Source organism: Arachis ipaensis, chromosome B4, assembly GCF_059453495.1.
Source record: "Arachis ipaensis isolate K30076 ecotype BB chromosome B4, ASM5945349v1, whole genome shotgun sequence".
NCBI classification, from domain to species: Eukaryota; Viridiplantae; Streptophyta; class Magnoliopsida; order Fabales; family Fabaceae; genus Arachis; species Arachis ipaensis.
Window position 1 is genome coordinate 93,872,778 of NC_142439.1, and position 24,564 is coordinate 93,897,341.

Genomic DNA, 24,564 nt, shown 5'->3' on the forward strand with positions numbered 1-24,564 from the left:
TTGAACTTATTTACATGGTTACATTATTTAACCATAAATTTTTATTCTTGCGTGTTTTCTTCTTTATGATTACAATCTTTGCTTTGTTCCATTCTATATGTCTATTATTTAGTGTATTTATATGCTTGCATATGATTGAGGCCATTATTTGAATTTTTACTCACTTATCCCAAATTAGCCTACCTTTCACATCACCCTTGTTAGCCCCCTTGAGCCTTTAAATCCCCTCTTATTCTATAAACCACAATACTAGCCTTAAGCAGAAAAACAAAATAAAAATCCCAAGTTGAATCCTTGGTTAGCTTAAGATAGAAAGTGTGTATTGTTTAAGTGTGGGAAACCTATTGGGAACATGGATGATAAAAACAAAGGGTAGAAAGTTAAAAAGAATAAAATAATTCAAAATAAAATTTTGGAAAGCATGCTCATGTGAAATCAAAATAATTAAATCACCATGTGCATTGAAAAAAAAAATATATTAAGCAATTAAATAAGGGGATACAAAAAAAAAGAGAAGAAAAGAAAAGAGAAGAAAAATAATATTGTCCCAAATGCAAAATAAAAAGAATCAATACACATGGGACAAAATTCAAAAATAAGTTTGATACATGAGCATGTAATACAAAAGTGGAAAAAATTTGGGTAGCTAGGTAAAGTATTTTAAAATTATATAAAGTATGTATATGTTAGGTGAGATCTTAGACTAATCAAGGATTCACTTTATAAAGCTCACTTGGCCATACATATACCCTTACCTTTACCTCAGCCCCATTACAACCTTGAAAAGACCTCATGATGTTTGCATTGGTATACTAAATAATGTTGATTAGTTAGATGAAGAACAAGGTTTAGAAAGCATGACTAGAGAAGAGTAGAGTGAATAACCCTATACACTTGAGAGATTAGAGTGATATACACTACCAGTGAGGGTTCAATGCTTGATTCTATGTTCCCTGCTTTCATGAGCTGTCTTCTTACAAGTTTATTTGATTTTTATTGTATGATTTGAATTAGTGAAATCTGATTTATGTTTGTCTTGAAGAGCTTATTTACTTTTAACCAAGTAGGTAGAAACATTTTGCATGTAGTTGCATTCATATAGATAGGTTGCATTTCATACCACTCCTCTTCATTCTTTATAGTTTCTCTTGAGCTTAGCATGAGGACATGCTAATGTTTAAGTGTGGGGAGGTTGATAAACCACTATTTTATGGTTTATCTTGTGCTTAATTGAGTGGATTTTATCAACTCTTTACCCACTTATTCATACTATTTGCATGATTTTACATTTGTCTTCCTGATTATGTGCTTTGATTAAAAACATGCTTCTCTGGCCTTTAAATTACTAATATTAATCCTCCCTCATTACCATTAGATGCCTTGATATGTGTGTTAAGTCATTTCAGATATTACAAGGCAGGAATGGCTTAGAGGATGGAAAAGAAGCATGCAAAAGTGGAAGGAATACAAGAAGTTGGAGAAATTGCTAAGCTGTCCAGCCTGACCTCTTCGCACTCAAACGGCTATAACTTTAGCAACAGAGGTCCAAACGACGCGGTTCCAGTTGAGTTGGAAAGCTAACGTTCGGAGCTTCGATTTGATATATAATATGCCATTGTTTTCCTGATGCTAGGCAATGCGACCGCATGCTCCATGCGGCCGCATTGCAGTGACGAAAATTCAGCGTGTTTGAATTCGCAACCAGCGAATTCTGGGCTGTTTCCGTCCCAGTTTGCGGCCCAGAAAACACAGATTAGAGGCTATAAAGTGGGGGAATGTATCCATTCATAGAGAGGCTTTCACATTCACAATTTTAGGAGTAGATATAGTTTTTAGAGAGAGAGGTTCTCTCTTCTCTCTTAGGATTAGGATTTAGGACTTCTCTTAGTTTTAGAAGTGACTCTCAATCCCAGGTTCAATGTTCTTTTTATTTATTTTCTCAATTTTGTTTATGTCTCTTTATGTTTAGATTGATTTTCTATTTAATATATTTTGAGATATTTCAGACTTATGATTGCTCCCTTTAATTTATGTTACTGTTACATCTGAAGGCATTTTTATTCCGGTAGATTTACTTTTCCTCTTTTGGTCTTGGTTAAGAAAGCAGTAACTCAGGAGTTATCTTATCTCAACATAATTGATAACTGTTATCTTTGCTAATTGAACTGAACTTCAATAATTCCAACCTTTTCTTAGGAAATAAATAGGATTCGAAGATCAAACTAATTAGTCCCTTGACTTTCCTTTGCTTTAGTAAAGGTCAACTAAGTGGAATTAAGATTCAACTTTCATTATTATTGATAAGGATAACTAAGTCTGGACTTCCAATTTCTTATACCTTGCCAAGAGATTTTATTATTATTATTTTATTTTACTTGTCATATAACATATTCCCTCCTTACTTCCAAAACCCCCCAATTTACAATCTTCATAACCAATAATAAGAACATACTTCCCTGCAATTCTTTGAGAAGACGACCCGAGGTTTAAATACTCGGTTATCAATTTTAAAGGGGTTTGTTACTTGTGACAACCAAAATGTTTGTAAGAAATGTTGATTGCTTAGTTTAGTAACTATACTTACAACGAGTATTTATTATAACTTCTAAACCATCAATCTTCAGTTCTTTCACTAAGCAGGGTAAAAATATGGACAAAACGGCTAGTCTCCTTGTCATTCGCTGAACTTCTTTTATCGTTTGTGGGTTATGCATGTCAAGTACAGCCAGGAATTTTTCTGCGTTTGCTTCTATGCCTTGTCTAGTCAGCATAAATTCGAGGAATTTGCCTCCCTGTACTCCAAAAGCACATTTTTCAGGATGTAGTCTCATGTTGAATTTTCGGACTTGTCCGAAGATTTCTTCGAGGTTAGCCACGTGAGATTTTCTAATCTTTGTTTTAGCGACCATATGGGCAACATATACTTCAATGTTCAGACCAATTTGTTTGGCGAACACCCTGTCCATGAGTCTTTGGTATGTAACCCCTGTATTCGTAAGGCTGAAAGGCATAACGTTATAGAAATAATTACCATATTCTGTTATGAAATCTATTTTTTCTTGTTCTAACGGATGCATAAGGATCTAGTTATAACTAGAATATACATCCATGAAACTCAAAGTACCAAAACCAAAAGAGTTGTCAACTAAAGCATCAATAGAAGGTAGGGGTATGCATCTTTAGGGCATGCTTTATTTAAATCAGTAAAGTCGACACACATGCGCCATTTACCATTATGTTACTTTACCATAACAATATTAGCTAACCATGTTGTGAATCTGATTTCTCGGATGAAGTTTGCATCAATGAGCTTTTTGGTTTCTTCCATCGATGCTTTCCTTTTTTTTCCATGCCGAGGTTGCATTTTTTCTGGGCTATAGGTTGGGCCGCCAGGTTTAGAGCTAGCCTATGAGATATTACTGATGGGTCAATCCCTGGCATATCTGCTAATATCCAGACGAAAAGGTCGGCATTTTATTGGAGGAGGTGAACGAGCTTTCCCCTTTTGCCTCCATGAATTATTGATCCTACAAAAGTGAATTTTGTTTGATCGTTAGTTAAGCTTACTTTCGTTAGTTCCTCGTTTGGTGTAGGTCAGTCTTGAAACTCAGCACGGGGGTCTAGCTCGGCCAATGGAGGTTGGTCAATTGACATGTGGACGGCATTGACTTGTGCTCCTCTGTCTCTGCTTGGAAGCTTTAGATTTGTGTTATAACAATGCCGAGCTTCACGGTGCTCACTATGAACTGTGGCAACAAGATTGTCCTACACATGGAACTTCACACAAAGTGGAACTGTACATACAATTGCACCAAATTTATTTAAAAATGTCTACCAAGTATGAAATTATACAGACTAAAACAGTCTACCACAAGATATTGGATATCTTGTGTTTTAGATAGGGGATGCTCACCGAGTGTGGTTTGTAACCACACTGAACCCAGGACAGGTACTCGTTCGCCTGAGAAGCCAACGAGGTCACCAGTGGACGGTTAGAGTATGTTGTTGCTTAACTTCATCTTCTGGAATGTAGAATAAAATAGGACATCAGCACTGCTTCTAGGGTCTAATAGTACCTTCCAAACTATTAGGTCTCCCAGTTGAAGGGAAATGACGACTGGGTCATCCAAATTAAGCTCAGTTGAATTAAAGTCGAATGGTTAGAAAGTCATCTTTGGTATGTTTGGCGTTGGTTGATGATCACTGGTTGCGTTCTCTACTGCGAGCATGGCCCGGTATGTGCACTTGCGAGCAAAACTCGTTTGTCCCTATCCGACGAAGCCTCCGGAGATGCAGTTGATCACGCCACGGGGTTCATTAGGTTGAGTCGTACGAGCTTTGTATTTGTCTTGAGAAGATTGACCTACTAGAGATAAGTCAAAGTTCTAGGTGTTTCACTTCTGGATTTGGCCTCCAATATACTTATCGAGATGTCCTTGCCGAGCTAATCTCAAGCAAATTTTTGGCAATGACACATTCATCGGTTGTATGTCCGTGCTTCTAGTGGAAAGTGCAGTATTTGGTTTTGTCAACATTCTTTGCCTCTGGGTAGGTTCCAGCCTTCTGAGGAGGTTTAATGAGTTTGGAGTTCAGAATTTCTTTGATGATGTCCTCCCGTTTAGTGTTGAACTGTGTATAAGAATCGTATCGGGGCATTAATCGTGGAGGCCTCTTATTGTCTCGTCCTTTGTCATCTTTTTTATTGGCCAAGTTTTTTGTCGGACTTCCTAGCTTGTCTTAATTCTTCAATTTCCATTTGGCCTTTAGCCTTCTCTCGAAACTCGGCCAAGATTTTTGGCTTGGCAACTGTGATTGTCTCCTGAAATTTTCTGGGGCATAGCCCACTTTTTATGGCATGTAGATGTACCTTGGGGTGGAGGTCCGGAATGGTCATAGCCACCTTGGTGAAATGAGTAATATAGTCCTTCAGACTTTCATGTTGTCCTTGCTTAATGGTGTTCAAATAGTCAGAATCGTGAAGGTAGATTGAACATGCCGCGAAATGATCTTCAAATTGCTTCGCGAGCTCCTGAAAGCGTGAGATAGAATCTGCAGGCAAAGAACAAAACCAATCAAGTGTGGGACCATCTAAAAAAGTAGGAAAGCAACAACATAAAACAGGGTCAGAAGCACCGTTTACTATCGTTATTGATCAGAATTTCTTGATGTGCTTCTTTGGGTCTCCCAACCCATTATAAGAAGTTAGGGTCACGGCAAAGTAAATCTTCTGGGCATTTGAAAATTCATGATGTCAACAGTGAAGGGTCCTACAGCATTGCCATGTTCATTGTCTTCATTTTCTTGTCGAGCTTTCTTGTGCCGAGGAGTTTCAGAAACGTGCATTGGATCGAATTCGTGCTCTTCATCCTTCACTTCTTCGGTGCGATCACCATTGTTTTCAATCTGGGCACTAGTCAGCTCGGCTATATGGTTTGCCATCCTTTGATTTTCCTCCGCCGTGCATTGATTTGCATATTGCAGCTCAGTTACCATCCGAAGGAGTTCAGAGGGCGTTGGTGGAGGTAGATCAGCCATGGATGGATAAAGAAAGCTCTGAGGCTGATAAAAGAGATAAGGAAAAGTTTTATATCTTCGGCCCCACGGTGGTGCCAATTGTTCTTACCTGGTGATGATTAGACTCTTGTGTGGTTTAGAATTCACAATAAGTCTCGTTGTAATATAGTTTCTAAACCAAGCAATAGTCCTTTCATACAAAAATTTGTTTGTCACAAGTACAAACCCCTAAAATCTATAAACCGAAGTATTTAAACCTCAGGTCGTTCTCCCTAGAAATTGCAATAAAGTGTCTTGTTATTGGTTATGGAGTATATTTTGGGGTTTTTGGGATAAGAGGCATGAAAAGTAAATGACAATGAAAATAAACTAACAACTAGAAAGCTCTTGGCAAGGTTGTGAGAATTAGAAGTCCTATCCTAGTTATCCTCCTCAATTGTGACCACAATTATCCATTGCTACCACTTAATTAACCTCTAATAATGGAGGAAAGTCAAGTGGATGAATCAACTTGATTCCACAAGTCCTAGCCAACTCCCAAGGGAATGACTAGCGTTAGTGGTATCCAAATCAATTAACAACTTCTAATTATCAATCAACAAAGGAATTAGAAAACTCAAGCGTCACTAATTACTCTACCAAAGCCAAGAGGAATAAAATCTACACTAAAATCCAACCAAGCATTTTATCAAACACTTGGAAGGCATAAAAGGAAAGCAAAGTAAATTGACAACAAAAATAAAATATAACAACAATTATGGCAATGAATTAACAACAACAATCAAAAGGAACACAATTATTATGAATTACCTCTAATTGAATTGAAAGAAAATAGAAAGAACAAGAGTAGATCTACAATAAAGCATGGAAACAACGTAAAGGAAATTACAACAAAAGAATAGAGGAATCATAAATGCAACAACAAAGAATTGAGAAGAAGAAGAAGTAGAGAGCATAAATCAAAACCTAGATCTAAGAACTAAACCTAATCCTAATTCTAATCCTAGAGAGAAGTGAGAGCTTCTCTCTCTAAAACTAACTTTCCCTCCAAAAATTAAACTAAGCTAAACTAATGCGTGTAAGTATGTTAATTCCCCTTCAATTCTTGGCTTAAATAGCATCAAAAATGAGTTGGATTGGGCCCACAAGGCTTCTAAAATTGCTGGCCACGTGTTTGACTAAGTGAATTGTGTGCACCCATGGTCGCGTACGCGTACCGTACGCGTTCACGTCCCTATGCGAAATTCCACCATAGCAAATCTTATATCATTTCGAAGCCCCGGATGTTAGCTTTCCAACCTAACTAGAACCGCATCATTTGGACCTCTGTAGTTCAGGTTATGGTCGTTTAAGTACAAAGAGGTCGGCTTGATAGCTTTTGCGATCCCTTCATTTCTTCATGAGTTCTCCATTTATACATGTTTTTCCTTCATTCCCTTGATCCAATCTTTGCCTTCTAAATCTGAAATCACTTAACAAACATATCAAGGAATCTAATGGAATCAAAGGTGAATTAATTTTAGCTAATTAAAGACCTAGAAAGCATGTTTTCACTCTTAAGCACAATTAAAGGAGAAGTTATAAAACCATGCTATTTCATTGGATAAATGTGGGTTAAAAGGTTATAAAATTCTCTAAATTCAACACAAGATAAACCCTCCAAATGGGGTTTATCAACCTCCCCACACTTAAACCAAGCATGTCCTCATGCTTAAACCAAGATAAAGCAAAGGATATCAATATTTATTCAATGAAATCAAACTAAATGCAATCTACCTATATGCAACTATCTACATGAATGCAATTGCTTGGTCAAAATAAATCAATTCCCAAGAAGCATATATGCACAAGGGCTAAGGACTAGCAAGTCTAATCCACAATTGAATTGAGTTATTAAATATTTTTACAAACTTGCATGAGGAGTGATGATCATAGGTGGAAAACATGTAATTGAGCATCAAACCCTCACAGATGTGTTTGCACTCTATTCGCTCAAGTGTTTTAGGGTTGATTCACTCAATTCTCCCTTATTTCATGCTTTCTAAGATTTGTTTTTCTTCTAACAATCAACATTTATTTTATGCATGCATACAAGTATCATGAGGTCTTTTCTTTTGGTTGTAATGGGGCTAGGGTCAAGGTAAGGATGCATATTTGGTCAAGTGAGCTTGAAATTTGAATCTTTGATAAGCTTAAACTTCCCACCTAACCTATGACATCCTATACAATTTCAAAGCTAACCTAACTACCCATTTTTCTCACTTTTTCACATACTCATGTATTCCTTTTCATTTCACAACACTTATGCATTGACCCTTATTGAGCTTTGCTTTGGGGCCTTTTGTCCCCTTTTATTTCTTTCTTTTTCTTTGTTTCTTTCTTTTTCTATTTTTTTTCTTTTCCATATTGTTTTTTTTTCTTTTTCTTTTTCTCATTTTTCTTTCTATATACAAGATCATCAATGCATAAGGTCTTACATTCATTACACATGAGCATGTACCCAATTCCCAATATTTACAACAAGAATATAAAACTACCCTTTTATTCACCCAATGTCCCAAGATTTCCCACACTTAAATGACACACACACACACTACCCTAAGCTAATCAAAGATCCAAATAAAGGACATTTATTGTTTTTCTCTTTAAGGCTTGTAATGTGCTAAATTAAGAACAAGTGGGTTAATCGTAGGCTCAAAGTTGGCTAAAAATGGATCATAAAAGGTAAGGCTATTTGGGTAAGTGAGCTAAATGAAATGATGGCCTCAATCATATAAATGCATGAATACAAAAAATAATGGATATAAAGAATCGAACAAATCAAAGATTGCAATCATAGAAAGAGAATAATGCACACAAGAAGAAAAATAAATGGTTATAAGATGTAACCATACCATTAGGCTCAAATCTCACAAGCTTGTGTTTTTAGCTCAAAAATCATGTTCCATGATATATATATAGTTCAAGCAAGTTTAATGAAAAGTTTTTACTTAAATCAATTGAGGTGCCCTATAGATAGAAATATTGAAAAATCTCATTATTTTGACTAAGCTTATTGTGTATATATATGCAAAAATAAGAAAATGAAAGTAAAATAAAAAAAAAACTAAAAAAAAATGAAATGCAAAGGTGTTGAGATTAGAAACTTGTCACCCAAAATCGCCGACCGGTCGGACGACCTCCCCATACTTGAAGATTGCACCGTCCTCGGTGCAAGCAAAGAAGAGTAATGGGGATGGGTGGCTACAATTGATGAGCTTCCTCAAAAGATTGTGTGGATGACTTGTTTATGGCCCCATTTAAAAGCTTTTCCTTTTCCTCCTTTCTTGGTGGCCAACCTAAAGGGAGAGAAAAAGAAAGAAAATTAAGCCTATAACAAAGATATCAAAGCAAAGAGAACATAGGTGGGGGCTAATGCCAAATAAGAGTATGGTTCACACTACATGTTAGCTACGATGTAAGTGAGAAATCAATATAAGCTAATGGCATATTAACTAGTACTTGATGCAAGAGTAAAGTCAAAGCATGAAGAGCATATTGAGCATCAAGTTCAAACAAGAAAGAGTGGGTTATGAAAAATAATATTAGGTCATATCAATGCACAAAGACACAAGAGTCATACAAGATGAAGCATTGATGTAAAAGTTTCATCACCCAACAATATCAAACAAGTCAAGAGGCACCAAAATAATGCAAAAAATTCTCAACAATTGAATAGGAAAATTCAATACCATTATTAAAATAAGAAACTTAAAAAAAGAAAATTGCAACAAGCTATAAAATCAAAATTAAAATGCAATGAATGAAAGTAAGCAAATGCAATAAAAGAAAATGGAAGAAAAGAGAAAGAAAAAATTTTTTTAGTATTTTATTTATTTATTTATTTATTAAAAATAATTTTTTTTTCAAGAGAGGAAGAAGAAAGGTAGAAAGAAAGAAGAAGAAAAGAAGAAAGAAGAAGAAAGGAGAAAGGAGAAAGGAGGAAAAAAAGGGTGCAAATCGACGCGTACGCGCGCATGGCGCGCGCGCGTCGATGGCTTCTTTTTTTTATTTTTTTTTTCGAGAGTGACGCGTATGCGTCATGTACGCATACGCGTCAGTGGTTTTGTGCCAAAGGCACAATTCGCGCGTAGCGTTCGCACAACTCTCGGGTTTTGGCTTGAGGTGGAATTTCTCAATCCACACGTACGCGCACATGACGCGTGCACGCGGATTGGCGAAAATGCTTAATGCACGCGTACGCGCGCATGGCGCTCTTTTTTTTTTAGAAGCACAGAAATAGAATTTGACACTCTCCTAACCTATAAACACTTTAAAGCAACCAAAATTCAAATTTAACAAAAATCTTTAAGTTTTTTGAAAAAATTTTCAAAGTCAAAGTAAACACAACTTGCACTTCAAGTAACCTACTTTAACAACAATCTAAACTAATCAAAACACACTATAACAACCTATCAATCAAAAAAAATGTATAAGAGTATATTAAAGAAGAAAACTACCTATGATGGCAACTCAAATCACTTATTAAGTATACATACAAGAGAATGGAAAGAGTTTACCATGGTGGGGTGTCTCCCACCTAGCACTTTTATTTATTGTCCTTAAGTTGGACTTATGGGGAGCTTCTTATCAAGGAGGCTTGTGCTTGAAGCTATCTTTTAACATCCACCAATGCTTGAATCTCCAATAAGCTCCATTCTTCAAAGTTAATATCTTCAAGCTTTGATGGAGTTCTTCACAAACCATGGGCTCCCAAATTTGATTTTCCTTGGGCGATCCGGGATCCCACACTTTGTTTTGACACCCGTCCTTAAGTTGGTCATCAATATTCCATCCGGGAGGCATGACCTTAGAATTCTCATAGAAGGTTCCAAACAACTTCCTAAACCTATGCAATTTAGTTCCACACCAACCATTGCTCTTGAATTTTGAGCTTGCAACCATCATGAGCTTAGAATGACATTTTCAACCACTACACAACTCTCGTCTATTTTTAACTCCACAAAGAACTCTAAGTTGACGATCATTTTCAATTAAACCATATTCAAGTGAGAAAGTAAAGCTTAGGGATAAGAATTTTACCCACTTAAATGTTGTGTATGATGGTGACTTAGGAAGGGGTGGTCTGGTGCACGAAATTGTGATCCCTGGTAATGGCTCCAAAAACTTGGTGCTCTAATCTTAATTCATGATTTGTCACAACTTCGATACAACTAACCAGCAAGTGCACTGGGTCGTCCAAGTAATAAAACCTTACGTGAGTAAGGGTCGATCCCACGGAGATTGTCGGCTTGAAGCAAGCTATGGTCACCTTGTAAATCTCAGTCAGGCGAATATCAAATGGTTATGGAGTTTTCGAATAATAATAATAAATAAACAGAAAATAAAAATAGAAATACTTATGTAATTCATTGGTGAGAATTTCAGATAAGTGTATAGAGATGCTTTCGTTCCTCTGAGCCTCTGCTTTCCTGCTGTCTTCATCCAATCCTTCCTACTCCTTTCCATGGCAAGCTTTATGTAAGGCATCACTGTTGTCAATGGCTACATCCCATCCTCTCTGTGAAAAAAGTCCAAATGCTCTGTCACGACACGGCTAATCATCTGAGGTTCTCGATCATACTGGAATAGGGTTCACCCTCCTTTTGCGTCTGTCACTACGCCCAGCACTCGCGAGTTTGAAGTTCGTCACAGCCATCCCTTCCCAGATCCTACTCGGAATACCACAGACAAGGTTTAGACTTTCTGGATCTCAGGAATGGCCATCCATAGGTTCTAACTTATACCACGAAGATTCTAATATCTCAGACTCGGTCCTCTGTATTAGATATCTAAGAGATACTCATTCTAGCTTATTTGCATGTAGAACGGAAGTGTTTGTCAGGCACGCGTTCATAAGTGAGAATGTTGATGAGCGTCACATAATCATCACATTCATCATGTTCTTGGGTGCGAATGGATATCTTAGAAGCGGAATAAGTTGAATTGAATAGAAAAACAGTAGTACTTTGCATTAAATCATGAGGAACAGCAGAGCTCCACACTTTAATCTATGGAGTGTAGAAACTCTACCGTTGAAAATACATAAGTGATAGTGGTCCAGGCATGGCCGAATGGCCAGCCCCCATGAAAGTCTATGATAGCATAAAACTGATCAAAAGATCCTAAATACAATAGTAAAAAGTTCTATTTATACTAAACTAGCTACTAGGGTTTACAGAAGTAAGTAATTGATGCATAAATCCACTTCCGAGGCCCACTTGGTGTGTGCTTGGGCTGAGCTTGAAGTTTACACGTGCAGAGGCTTCTTCTGGAGTTGAACGCCAAGTTGTAACGTGTTTTTGGCGTTCAACTCTGGTTCGTGACGTGTTTATGGCGTTTAACTCCAGACTGCAGCGTAGAACTGGCGTTCAACGCCCTTTTGCGTCATCTAAACTCGGCCAAAGTATGGACTATTATATATTTCTGGAAAGCCCTGGATGTCTACTTTCCAACGCAATTGAAAGCACGCCATTTTGAGTTCTTTAGCTCCAGAAAATCCACTTTGAGTGTAGGGAGGTCAGAATCCAACAGCATCAGCAGTCCTTCTTCAACTTCTGAATCTGATTTTTGCTCAAGTCCCTCAATTTCAGCCAGAAATTACCTGAAATCATAGAAAAACACACAAACTCATAGTAAAGTCCAGAAATGTGAATTTAACATAAAAACTAATAAAAATATCCCTAAAAGTAACTAGATCCTACTAAAAACATACTAAAAATAATGCCAAAAAGCGTATAAATTATCCGCTCATCACAACACCAAACTTAAATTGTTGCTTGTCCCCAAGCAACTGAAAATCAAATAGGATAAAAAAAAGAGAATATACTATAAATTCCAAACTATCAATGAAACATAGCTCCAATCAGATGAGCTGGACTTGTAGCTTTTTGCCTCTTGAATAGTTTTGGCATCTCACTTTATCCATTGAGATTCAGAATGATTGGCATCTATAGGAACTCAAAGTTCAGATAGTGTTATTGATTCTCCTAGATTAGTATGTTGATTCTTGAACATAGCTACTTTATGAGTCTTGGCCGTGGCCCTAAGCACTTTGTTTTCCAGTATTACCACCGGATACATAAATGCCACAGACACATAATTGGGTGAACCTTTTCAGATTGTGACTCAGCTTTGCTAAAGGCCCCAATTAGAGGTGTCCAGGTTTCTTAAGCACACTCTTCTTTTGCTTTGGACCTTGACTTTAACCGCTCAGTCTCAAGTTTTCACTTGACACCTTCACGCCACAAGCACATGGTTAGGGACAGCTTGGTTTAGCCGCTTAGGCCAGGATTTTATTCCTTTAGGCCCTCCTATCCACTGATTCTCAAAGCCTTGGGATCTTTTTTATTACCCTTGCCTTTTAGTTTTAAGGGCTATTGGCATTTTGCTCTTGCCTTTTGGTTTTAAGAGCTTTTGGCTTTTTCTGCTTGCTTTTTCTTTCCCTTTTTTTTTCTGCAAGCTTTTTGTATTCACTGCTTTTTCTTACTTCAAGAATCATTTTTATGATTTTTCAGATTATCAAATAACATTTCTCCTTGTCATCATTCTTTCAAGAGCCAACATATTTAACATTCATAAACAACAACTTCAAAAGACATATGCACTGTTCAAGCATTCATTCAGAAAACAAAAAGTATTGTCACCACATCAATATAATTAAACTAAGTTCAAGGATAAACTCGAAACTCATGTACTTCTTGTTCTTTTGAATTAAAAATATTTTTCATTTAAGAGAGGTGATGGATTCATATTCACTACTTTAAGGCATAGACACTTAGACACTAATGATCATGTAATAAAACACAAATATAGATAAACATTTAATATAAAAACGAAAAACAGAAAATTTAAGAACAAGGAATGAGTCCACCTTAGTGATGGTGGCGTTTTCTCCTTGAGGAACCAATGATGTCTTTGAGCTCTTCTATGTCTCTTCCTTGTCTCTGTTGCTCCTCCCTCATAGCTCTTTGATCTTCTCTAATTTCGTGAAGGATGATGGAGTGCTCTTGATGTTCCACCCTTAATTGTCCCATGTTGGAACTTAATTCTCCTAGGGAGGTGTTAATTTGCTCCCAAAAATTCTGTGGAGGAAAGTGCATCCCTTGAGGCATCTCAGGGATTTCTTGGTGATGACCTTCTTCATGCATCTCTTGAGATCCATGAATAGGCTCTCTTGTTTGCTCCATCCTTTTCTTAGTGATGGGCTTGTCCTCATCAATGAGGATATCTCCCTCTATGTCAATTCCAGCTGAATTGCATAGATGACAAATGAGGTGGGAAAAAGCTAACCTTACCATAGTGGAGGACTTGTCAGCCACCTTGTAAAGTTCTTGAGGTATAATCTCATGAACCTCCACCTCTTCTCCAATCATGATGCTATGGATCATGATGGCCCGGTCTATAGTAACTTCAGACCGGTTGCTAGTGGGAATGATTGATCGTTGAATGAACTCCAACCATCCTCTAGCTACAGGCTTAAAGTTCAGTCTTCTTAGTTGAACCGGTTTGCCTTTTGAGTCAATCTTCCATTGAGCTCCTTCCACACATATGTCCATGAGAACTTGGTCCAACCTTTGATCAAAATTGACTCTTCTTGTGTAGGGGCGTGCGTTCTCTTCCATCATTGGCAAGTTGAACGCCAACCTCACATTTTTCGGACTAAAATCTAAGTAATTCCCCCGAACCATGGTGAGATAATTCTTTGGGTTCGGGTTCTTACTTTGATCATGGTTCCTAGTGATCCATGCATTAGCATAGAACTCTTAAACCATTAGAATTCTGACTTGTTGGATGGGGTTTGTTAGAACTTCCCAACCTCTTCTTTGGATTTCATGTCGGATTTCCGGATACTCATTTCTCTTGAGTTTGAAAGGGACCTCGGGGATCACCTTCTTCTTGGCCACAACATCATAGAAGTGGTCTTGATGGGGTTTGGAGATGAATCTTTCCATCTCCCATGACTCGGAGGTGGAAGCTTTTGTCTTCCATTTCCCTTTTCTAGAGGATTCTCCGGTCTTAGGTGCCATCAATGGTAATGGAAAAACAAAAAGCTTATGCTTTTACCACACCAAACTTAGAATAATGCTCGCCCTCGAGCAAGAGAAGAAAGAAGAGATGAAGAAGAAGAAGAAGAAATGGAAGAGAGGGAGAGAGGTTGTGTTTCGGCCAAGAAGAGGAAGAGAGGGTTGTGTTGTGTGAAAATGAAGAAGAATGGAGGGGTTTATATAGTGGAGGGAGAGGGGTTAAGGTTCGGCCATATGGGGAGGGTTTGGGTGGGAAAGTGATTTTGAATTTTGAAGGTAGGTGGGGTTTATGAGGTAGGTTTATGGGGAAGAGTGGATGGATGTGAGTGGTGAATGGGTGATAGGGAAGAGAGCTTGATGTGATTGGTGAAGGGTTTTGGGGAAAGCTGTTTATTGGGAAGAGAGAATGAACATTGAGAAGAGGGAAGAGTATGAGTGGAGGTAGGTGGGGATCCTGTGGGGTCCACAGATGCTGAGATGATCCTGTGGGATCCACAGATCCTGAGGTGGCAAGGATTTACATCCTTGCACCAATTAGGCATGTAGAATGCCTTTGCATGTAATTCTGGTGTTTAAACGCCAAATTGATGCTTGTTCTGGGCGTTCAGCGCCCAGATGCAGCATGTTTCTAGCGTTGAACGCCAGTTCTATGCTTGTTTCTGGCGTTCAGCGCCAGCTTTCCTCAGTGTGCATTCCTGGCGTCTGAACACCAGGATGCTGCTTGTTTTGGGCGTTCAACGCTAGATCCATGCTCTGTTCTGGCGTTGAACGCCAGTCAGATGCTCCTTACTGGCGTTTAAACGCCAGTAAGCCCTTCCTCCAGGGTGTGATTTTTCTTCTGCTGTTTTTGATTCTGTTTTTGATTTTTCTATTTATTTTGTGACTCCACATGATCATGAACCTAATAAAACATGAAAGAACAATAAAATAAAAATAAAATTAGATAAATAAAAATTGGGTTGCCTCCCAACAAGCGCTTCTTTAATGTCAATAGCTTGACAGTGGGCTCTCATGGAGCCACACAGGTGATCAGGTCAATTTTATAGACTCCCAACACCAAACTTAGAGTTTGGATATGGGAGTTCAACACCAAACTTAGATTTTGGCTAAGGTCTCCCAACACCAAACTTAGAGTTTGACTGTGGGGGCTTTAGTTGACTCTGTACTGAGAGAAGCTTACTGTGCCTTTTTTCCATGTTTACAGAAGGATGTCCTTGAGTTTTAAACACAAGGGAGTCCTCATTCAATTGAAGGACTAGTTCACCTCTGTCAACATCAATCACAGCTCTTGCTGTGGCTAGGAAGGGTCTTCCAAGGATGATGGATTCATCCTCATCCTTCCCAGTATCTAGGATTATGAAATCAGTAGGGATGTAAAGGCCTTCAACCTTTACTAATATGTCCTCTACTTGTCCATAAACCTTTCTTCCGATTCGCTCTCTTTCTCATTGCTCACCAAGGGTATGGGAGGTTGTGCACATTCTTCTATAATTTCAACTTCATGTCCAATAATGGGAGAGGATTCACTTGTAGATAGAAATTCATCCATGATTGAATCCATCTCTTGATAAACTTCTTCCAAGTCTCCAAGTATGATATGCCTTAGAGGTTGCGCACCCTCCTCAACATCAACATCAAGCTTCTTGGAAGAGTGCTTCATGATGCTACATTCCCATGGACTTTCAACATCTCCTAAATCTTCAACCACTTCTTCCTTTTCTTCAACAATCATAGGCTCCTCCAATTGTTCTAACACAAAATTCGACTCTTCCTTCTTCTCCACCGGATTTTCCAATTTCTCCTTCATACTTTGCTCTTCTTTTGCTTTTTCATATGTGGCCACAGAAGCACCTTGAGTATTTAAGCATTGGTAGGCTAAAGTATGCACTACCTTGGTCAAGTTAGTCACAAACTCTAGGGTGTTCCTTTGCATATCCGCTTGTCCTTGAAGTAGCAAGGTGAGAGAATCATCTATTGGGACTTGGGGTGAATAAGAGGGTTCATCATTTTGGAGAGAGGGTTCATAGTAGGAAGGTGGTTCTTCTTGGTAAGGGTATGGAGATGGTGTGCATTGAGGTGGTTCTCGGTAGTAGTCATGATATGATTGTGGTGGTTCTAAAGGTTCTTGCTCATAATGGTTATGGGAATATGGTATAGGTGATTGGTTATATAATGGATATGGGTCACAAGAAGGTGGTTGGTATGAAAAGGCTTGTGAGGATGGTTGAGGTTTATGTTGAGGATAAGAATCATAGGCATATGATGGTGGTAACTGATTGTCATAAAAGGATTCACCATATCCATTGAATTGACATGCACTAGGATGTGAATTATACCTATAAGTATCCGGAGGTTGTTGCCAATAGGAGTGATCAATTCCTTGAGACTCCTCCCATCTTTGTTGGTTCCATCCTTGATGCATGTGGTCATTGAAGTTTACATTTCCTACAACACAATTAGAACCAAACTCATAGCCAAAGTGAGAATTCATGGTGACAAGAGAAAATAAAAGATAAAAGCTAATAAGAAATAATGAAACAAAATCCTAAAGCTAGCAAAAACTAACAAACAATCCAAAAATCAAGTTATTCACAATATTCACATATATACAATAACCAATAACACAACACCATTGCAATTCCCCGGCAACGGCGTCATTTTGATGATTAGACTCTTGTGTGGTTTAGAATTCACAATAAGTCTCGTTGTAATATAGTTTCTAAACCAAGCAATAGTCCTTTCATACAAAAATTTGTTTGTCACAAGTACAAACCCCTAAAATCTATAAACCGAAGTATTTAAACCTCGGGTCGTTCTCCCTAGGAATTGCAATAAAGTGTCTTGTTATTGGTTATGGAGTATGTTTTGGGGTTTTTGGGACAAGAGGCATCAAAAGTAAATGGCAATGAAAATAAACTAACAACTAGAAAGCTCTTGGCAAGGTTATGAGAATTAGAAGTCCTATCCTAGTTATCCTCCTCAATTGTGACCATAATTATCCATTGCTACCACTTAGTTAACCTCTAATCATAGAGGAAAGTCAAGTGGATGAATCAACTTGATTCCACAAGTCCTAGCCAACTCCCAAGAGAATGACTAGCGTTAGTGGTATCCAAATCAATTAGAAACTTCTAATTATCAATCAACAAAGGAATTAGAAAACTCAAGCGTCACTAATTACTCTACTAAAGCCAAAAGGAATAAAATCTACACTAAAATCCAACCAAGCATTTTATCAAACACTTGGAAGGCATAAAAGGAAAGCAAAGTAAATTGACAACAAAAATAGAATCTAACAATAATTATGGCAATGAATTAACAACAACAATCAAAAGGAACACAATTATTATGAATTACCTCTAATTGAATTGAAAGAAAATAGAAGGAACAAGAGTAGATCTACAATAAAGCATGGAAACAACATAAAGGAAATTACAACAAAAGAATAGAGAAATCATAAATGCAACAACAAAGAATTGAGAAGAAGAAGAAGTAGAGAGCATGAATCAAAACCTAGATCTAAGAACTAAACCTAATCCTAATTCTAATCTTAGAGAGAAGTGAGAGCTTCTCTCTCTAAAACTAACTTTCCCTCCAAAAATTAAACTAAACTAAACTAATGTGTGAAAGTATGTTAATTCCCCTTCAATCATTGGCTTAAATAGCATCAGAAATGAGTTGGATTGGACCCACAAGGCTTCTAAAATCGCTGGCCACGTGTTTGACTAAGTGAATTGTGTGTGCCCATGGACGTGTACGCGTACCGTGCGCGTGCGCGTCCCTATGCAAAATGCAACCATAACAAATCTTATATCATTTTGAAGCCCCGGATGTTAGCTTTCCAACGCAACTAGAACTGCATCATTTGGACCTCTGTAGCTCAAGTTATGGTCGTTTAAGTGCGAAGAGGTCGGCTTGACAGCTTTTGCGATTCCTTCATTTCTTCATGAGTTCTCCATTTATACATGCTTTTCCTTCATTCCCTTGATCCAATCTTTGCCTCCTAAATCTGAAATCACTTAACAAACATATCAAGGCATCTAATGGAATCAAAGGTGAATTAATTTTAGCTAATTAAAGACCTAGAAAGCATGTTTTTACTCTTAAGCACAATTAAAGGAGAAATTATAAAACCATGCTATTTCATTGGATAAATGTGGGTTAAAAGGTTATAAAATCCTCTAAATTCAACACAAGATAAACCCTCCAAATGGGGTTTATCACCTGGTTCTGCCGATGTATAGCTCGTCCTTCAGTGAATGTTGGTGAGCTCTTCTACTGAGATAAGGTATACGTCGACAATGGAAAAAACAAGGGGGTGGGTACCTGCAAAAGGCACTCCAACGCTCAAGTAAGTAAGTGAGTAATAAGTTCTTTCTTGAAAAAATATGATATGGACTAAACTTCTTACCATTCCCTTTTATTAAGAGGTCGGGAATGACCGTTGTATGTCCAAATAATTGTATTTTGATTGGGGAGTAAAATCATACCTGGCATTTTGGTATGGTTTTTAATAGCCGATCTTGTAATGTATGCGGCCGAGCTATAGCATTCATGGCCGAGTTATAGCTCTATAATCAATGTATAACGGTCATATCATAAACAATTAGAAATTGTCATTTCACATAGAATAAATTATGTTAATTAAGAGAGGATTAACTAAAAAGTATCTATAAAAATTACTTATAAATTAAAGCTTTTGATGTTTGATCAAGTGATTCCTCCGATGCAAACCAAAATTATTGTATCTTCTTAAATTATATTTTGAGAATAAGATAGATTTATCCTCTTTTAATTTAACCAAGTGTTGAGGATTTAATTATGTAAATTATTTATATATTTATATATTAAAATTAATTATTATGTATTTATATAAAAATATATATTATTTAATATTTTTAATATATATTTTATATTCTAATATGTATTTTATATTAATAATTAATTTTGATAGCTAATTTTAGTATCCATGATTAACATATTTAACACATTAAAGTGTTTATAAACCAATAAAAACTTTAGTTGCGTATTCACTATTCATGTAAAGAAGCCTGATCATACCACAGCCAAAAAAGAATTTGAGAATATCTATCTATTTATCTATCTATTAATATATAAAACATAACTAGAGCTTGATTTATTGCTCGACAAGTGTCCAATTTATTTACTCGACAAGTGGTGCGTTTATTTGCATGACAAGTGGCATAATAGAAAATCAAACAAGAGTTCAGATTTTGAATTTTGAAAGCAAGAAAAAATTGATTTTAAGCGCTATCTTTCCGTTTTTGGAACAGATTTTGAAAATTGAAATGAAAGTTATACTGAAAAAATTTAAATTTAGATTTTAAAAATAAGATCATTACTTGATTTCTTTTATCTCTCTCTCTCTCTCTCTCTCTCTCTCTCTCTCTCTATGATTGAGGCAGAAGTAGAAGGAGCTCACTGGTGTTGGAAGCAATAATCGGCAGAGAAGATAAAAAATGGCGGTGATTGGTGTTGTAGTTAGGAGAGCGTCTAGCAAAAAAACAGAAGATGGTGGCAGAGGCTCCGAATCTGCTTCCATTGAGCAGCAGAGATGAATAACAATATTGATGTGAGGACAAATGTTGGTATAGAATTTACTAAAAGAATTCCGTTATAAGCATAGTCTAAACCAACAATCAATCCTTTAGTCAAAGTTAGAAAGTGTGTCACAACAATAAAATCAATAACCGGGAGTGGAATCCCAGGTCGTTTTTCCTAGGAGTTGACATAAGATGCACATCATTGGTTAGGGGTTCCTTGGGATTTTAGGAGTTGAGTGCAAGAAAGGTAAACAACTAGAAATAAAAGCAATTAACGATTAATAATCAAACAATGTAAAAATCTTGGCTAGGGTGAGAATTGAAATTCCTATCCTCATTATCATCATCAATTGTGATAAGAATTGTCCATTGCTCCCACTTAATTAGCCTCTAACAATGAAGGAAAGTCAAGTGGTATAATTGACTCTAATCTACACATCTTAGTCAAATCCTAGTGAAAGACTAGCTTTGGTGGAATTCAAGTCAACTAGCAACTTCCAATTATCAATCAATAAAAGACTTTGACAATTCAAGAGTTTTCAATTGCTCAACCCCCAAGCCAAGAGTAAAAATCTACTGCATAGCCATAAGTGACATTTCCTCAAACACTTGGTGAGCAAGAATGAAAGACATTATAAAATTGAGAAGATAATTCAAATTAAAGCTATCCAGTACAAACAACTAACAATAACAAAGCAATTAACAACAATGAACATGAAATTCCTCAATGCATTAATAGAAATCAATCTCAACAAGATCCAAATTCAAGATCCAAAATAACTAGAATGACAAGAACACTAAATGAATTTAGAGGAGGGAAATTACAAATTAAAGCAATCTAAAATTGGAATTAACACAGATCTAACCAAAGGATCCAAATGAAATTGAATTGAGACACTAAAACCTAGAGAGAAGTGAGTGTTTCTCTCTCAAGAATTCAAACTAAAACTAAAACTAAAGTGTGTGGTGAGTCATTGATGCCATTCTCCTTCACTCTCAGCCTCTTATCCTCAAATTAGGCTCAAAACTGGGCCAAAAATCAACTCAGAAATTGCCCCCAGTATTTTCTCTTTAATCAGGCACATGACGCTATCGAACTTTGTACAAGGTCACGCGTACGCTTCAATCACGCATACGCATCGGTGGACGATGCTCCTGGTCACGCACACGCGTCAACCACGCGTACTCGTCGGGATCAGCTTCTCAAATCCTTAATTTCTTGTGTTCCTTCCACTTTTGCATGCTTCATTTCCATCATCTAAACCATTCTTCCCCTATAACCCTGAAAACACTTAACAAACATATCACGGCATCAAATGGTAATAAGAGAGAGTTAAAAATTAGAAATTTAAAGGCCTAGGAAGCACGTTTTCATTCTTAAGTACAAATTAGGAAAGATTCACAAAACCATGCAATTTATATGAATAAGTGTGAGAATAGTTGACAAAATCCACTTAATTCAATCTAAAGTATACCATAAAATAGTGGTTTATCAATCTCCCCACACTTACACATTAGCATGTCCTCATGCTAAACTCAAGAGAATCTATAAAGGATTGAAGAGGAATGGTAGGATTTATTAAACGCAACCTATCTATATGAATGCAGCTAAATGAAAAATGATTATACCTACTTGGTTAAAAGTAAATCAATCTTCCAAGAACAAATATGAACTAAATTACACTAATTTAAATCTCAAAATAAAGTACAAATAGACTTGCAAGAAGAAAGCTCATGAAAGGCGGGAACAAGGAATTGAGCATCGAACCCTCACCGGATGTGTATCCGCTCTAATCGCTCAAGTGTTTAAGGGTTGATTCTCTCAATTCTCTACTAATCTTGCTTTCTAAGGCTTGTTCTTCTTCTACCAATCAACATATATTCAATGCATGAATACACATATCAAGAGGTCTTTTCATAGGTTGTAATGGGGTTAGGGTCAAGGTAGGAATGTATTTGGTCAAGTGGACTAAAATTTGAATCCTTGATTAACCTAAACTTTCCACCTAACCTAAGACAATCCATGTAATCAAAATGAAAAACCTAACTACCCATTGACTATCTTTTGTCACATATTCATGCATCCCAATTTTGAGTATAATACATATGCATTGCTATCACCACTTACTCTAGGGCATTTTGTCCCCTTTTTATTGCTTTCTTTTTCTCTTTTACTTTTTCTTCTTTTTGTTTTTCTTTTCTTTTTTTCTTTTTTTTTATTTTTCTTTTTATTTTTCTTTTGCTTCCTTCTTGTATGTATGGTGGATAGTACATATATAAACAAGAGATTAATGCATATGATTAAGGTATTGAATGCAAGAATATGCGCCGAACTATTTTTTTTCACATTTTAACAAAAAATATAAAATATCCAATTCCCAAACCAAATGTTCCCAACCCAATTTCTCCACACTTAATTCATGTACACTCTCACTAGTCTAAGCTAACCAAGGATTCAAATTAAAGACATTCATTGTTTTTCGCTTAGAGTTAGTGATGTGCTAAAATATAGAACAAAGGCGATAAAATAGGCTCAACATTGGTTTGCAACACAATCTATTCCTCCTAACAATCATCAGGTATGAACATTACTTTTAATTTTTTTACATATTTTGTCTTTTAATTTATGTAATTTTCAACCATAGATCAGTATTAGTGTTATTATTATTATGGGATTTTGAGAAATTAAGGATTTTTATTTGAAATGCATAATGATTTTCATATTATCTTTAAACATAAAGCAAGACATTTATTACTATCAACACTAAAATAGAACATAATGATAATTATGTAAAAATCAGGGTGGTAAGTTTGGTATTGGTTGCAATCTTATAATGTTTGGTGTCTTGTTACTTATTTTCTTATTGTATTTAGGCTTTTAGTAATTTTTAAAACTCACTTATTCCAATAATATTTAAATGTTTATGTATGTGATGGCAAAGAATTGATTTAGTGTGTATATATATGAACTCTTAACAATAAGTACTCAAGGTGTTAAAGAGATAGGTTCTTTCATATGCACTTATGTAGTATGCTTTTGTTTGTGTGAAGAAGAATCATTATATGGGTTCATAAGAACTGTATTGCTTCAAAAGAAAATCATCCCTTCTAAACTAAAGATTTTCATTTGGCATTTTTACTACAAACAGAGGAAAAACAGATTCTAAAAAATGCTGCTTTTAGGAGTCTAAATGCTTTTACTTGACCCACTAGGCTTGAAAATAAAATATGGTGTTTTAACTATACTATATATCCTTTCCTTATATCTTTGTTTTAGAAGTTGGAAATTTTTCATTTCAAATTTTACTGTCTTTCGTGGGATTAAGTTTTTGTTGCAAACTGCTACATTTTGATGTAAATAGCTTTTTGTGATTTTATCTAATGAGGTTATGTGTGAGTATGATACTGTTATCATTCACTATTGTTGACCTTTGTCCAATACTTGATTTGGATTTGTTTCTCGGTTTTGCTCTCTCTTTATTACTTATTTATTTATTTATTTATTTTTCACTCTCAAAATCTATGTAATATAAGAAGGCAAACTAGGATGTGAAGAAAATATACATGATTTCTTTTTACTGATCAATTTAATATTTTTGCTCTAGAATATATTTTCTACTAAAGTCATAATTTCTTACATGATTATAGGTATCATTTTTCTTATATTCTTTAACATTGTTGCCTATGCATAAGATTTTGAATTTCTGCTGTACTTGGTAGTTGTTTTGTTTCAATAATTAAGAAAATTGTTGCTTTTTTGTTTCAAGGTCTAGACTAAGCCAAAAACTACCTTCCTATGCTTACTTTGAATTCTGAAGTCATTGCTGAGATTTTTCTTTTCTCTTTTAGGGAGTTGCAATATATGTGTGCAACTATTCATAATTATTCGTGATTAATTTGTGATAAACTATTTGCTCATAAGAAGTTTGTGTATTTGTTTATGTGAACTTTGAGGAGGAATTAATGCCAATGTTTCATTTTGAACCATTAATTTTCTTTCTTTCTTTCTTTATGGATACCAGAAATGGATGCTGAAACAGTAATGTATACTATAGGTTTGTAAAAAATGGTTGCTCCTTCAAATGATTTTGCATGGGTTTGCAACTACTCTTATTGCTCTATGATAACTGATACTCATTTTATTGTGCCTGCTGATAAATTTCAGGTTTTTAGGGGATTCTTTCAAATTTATTACAACTTATACCTTGGGCACTCATACCAGCACCACTCACACTCAGCACCATGAATGTATACTATATTTTAGTCCTTTCATATGAGATCTTATTTGATGTTTAGTGTTCTCTATTTAGATTTGCTCTTTTGGAAATCACTTAACATGGATATTTTTATACTTTTTGCCTAGGGGAGGTGGTTTCTGAGTTGTCTTTGTCATGGTTTGATTTGTTTTCATGATGATATAA

At 36.2% G+C, this 24,564-nt stretch overlaps 1 pseudogene; it reads right to left on the minus strand.

The window, feature by feature from the left end:
- Positions 1-3,594: 3,594 nt before the first annotated feature.
- Positions 3,595-24,564, minus strand: part of LOC148568403 (uncharacterized) — a 32,340-nt pseudogene continuing 11,370 nt past the window's right edge.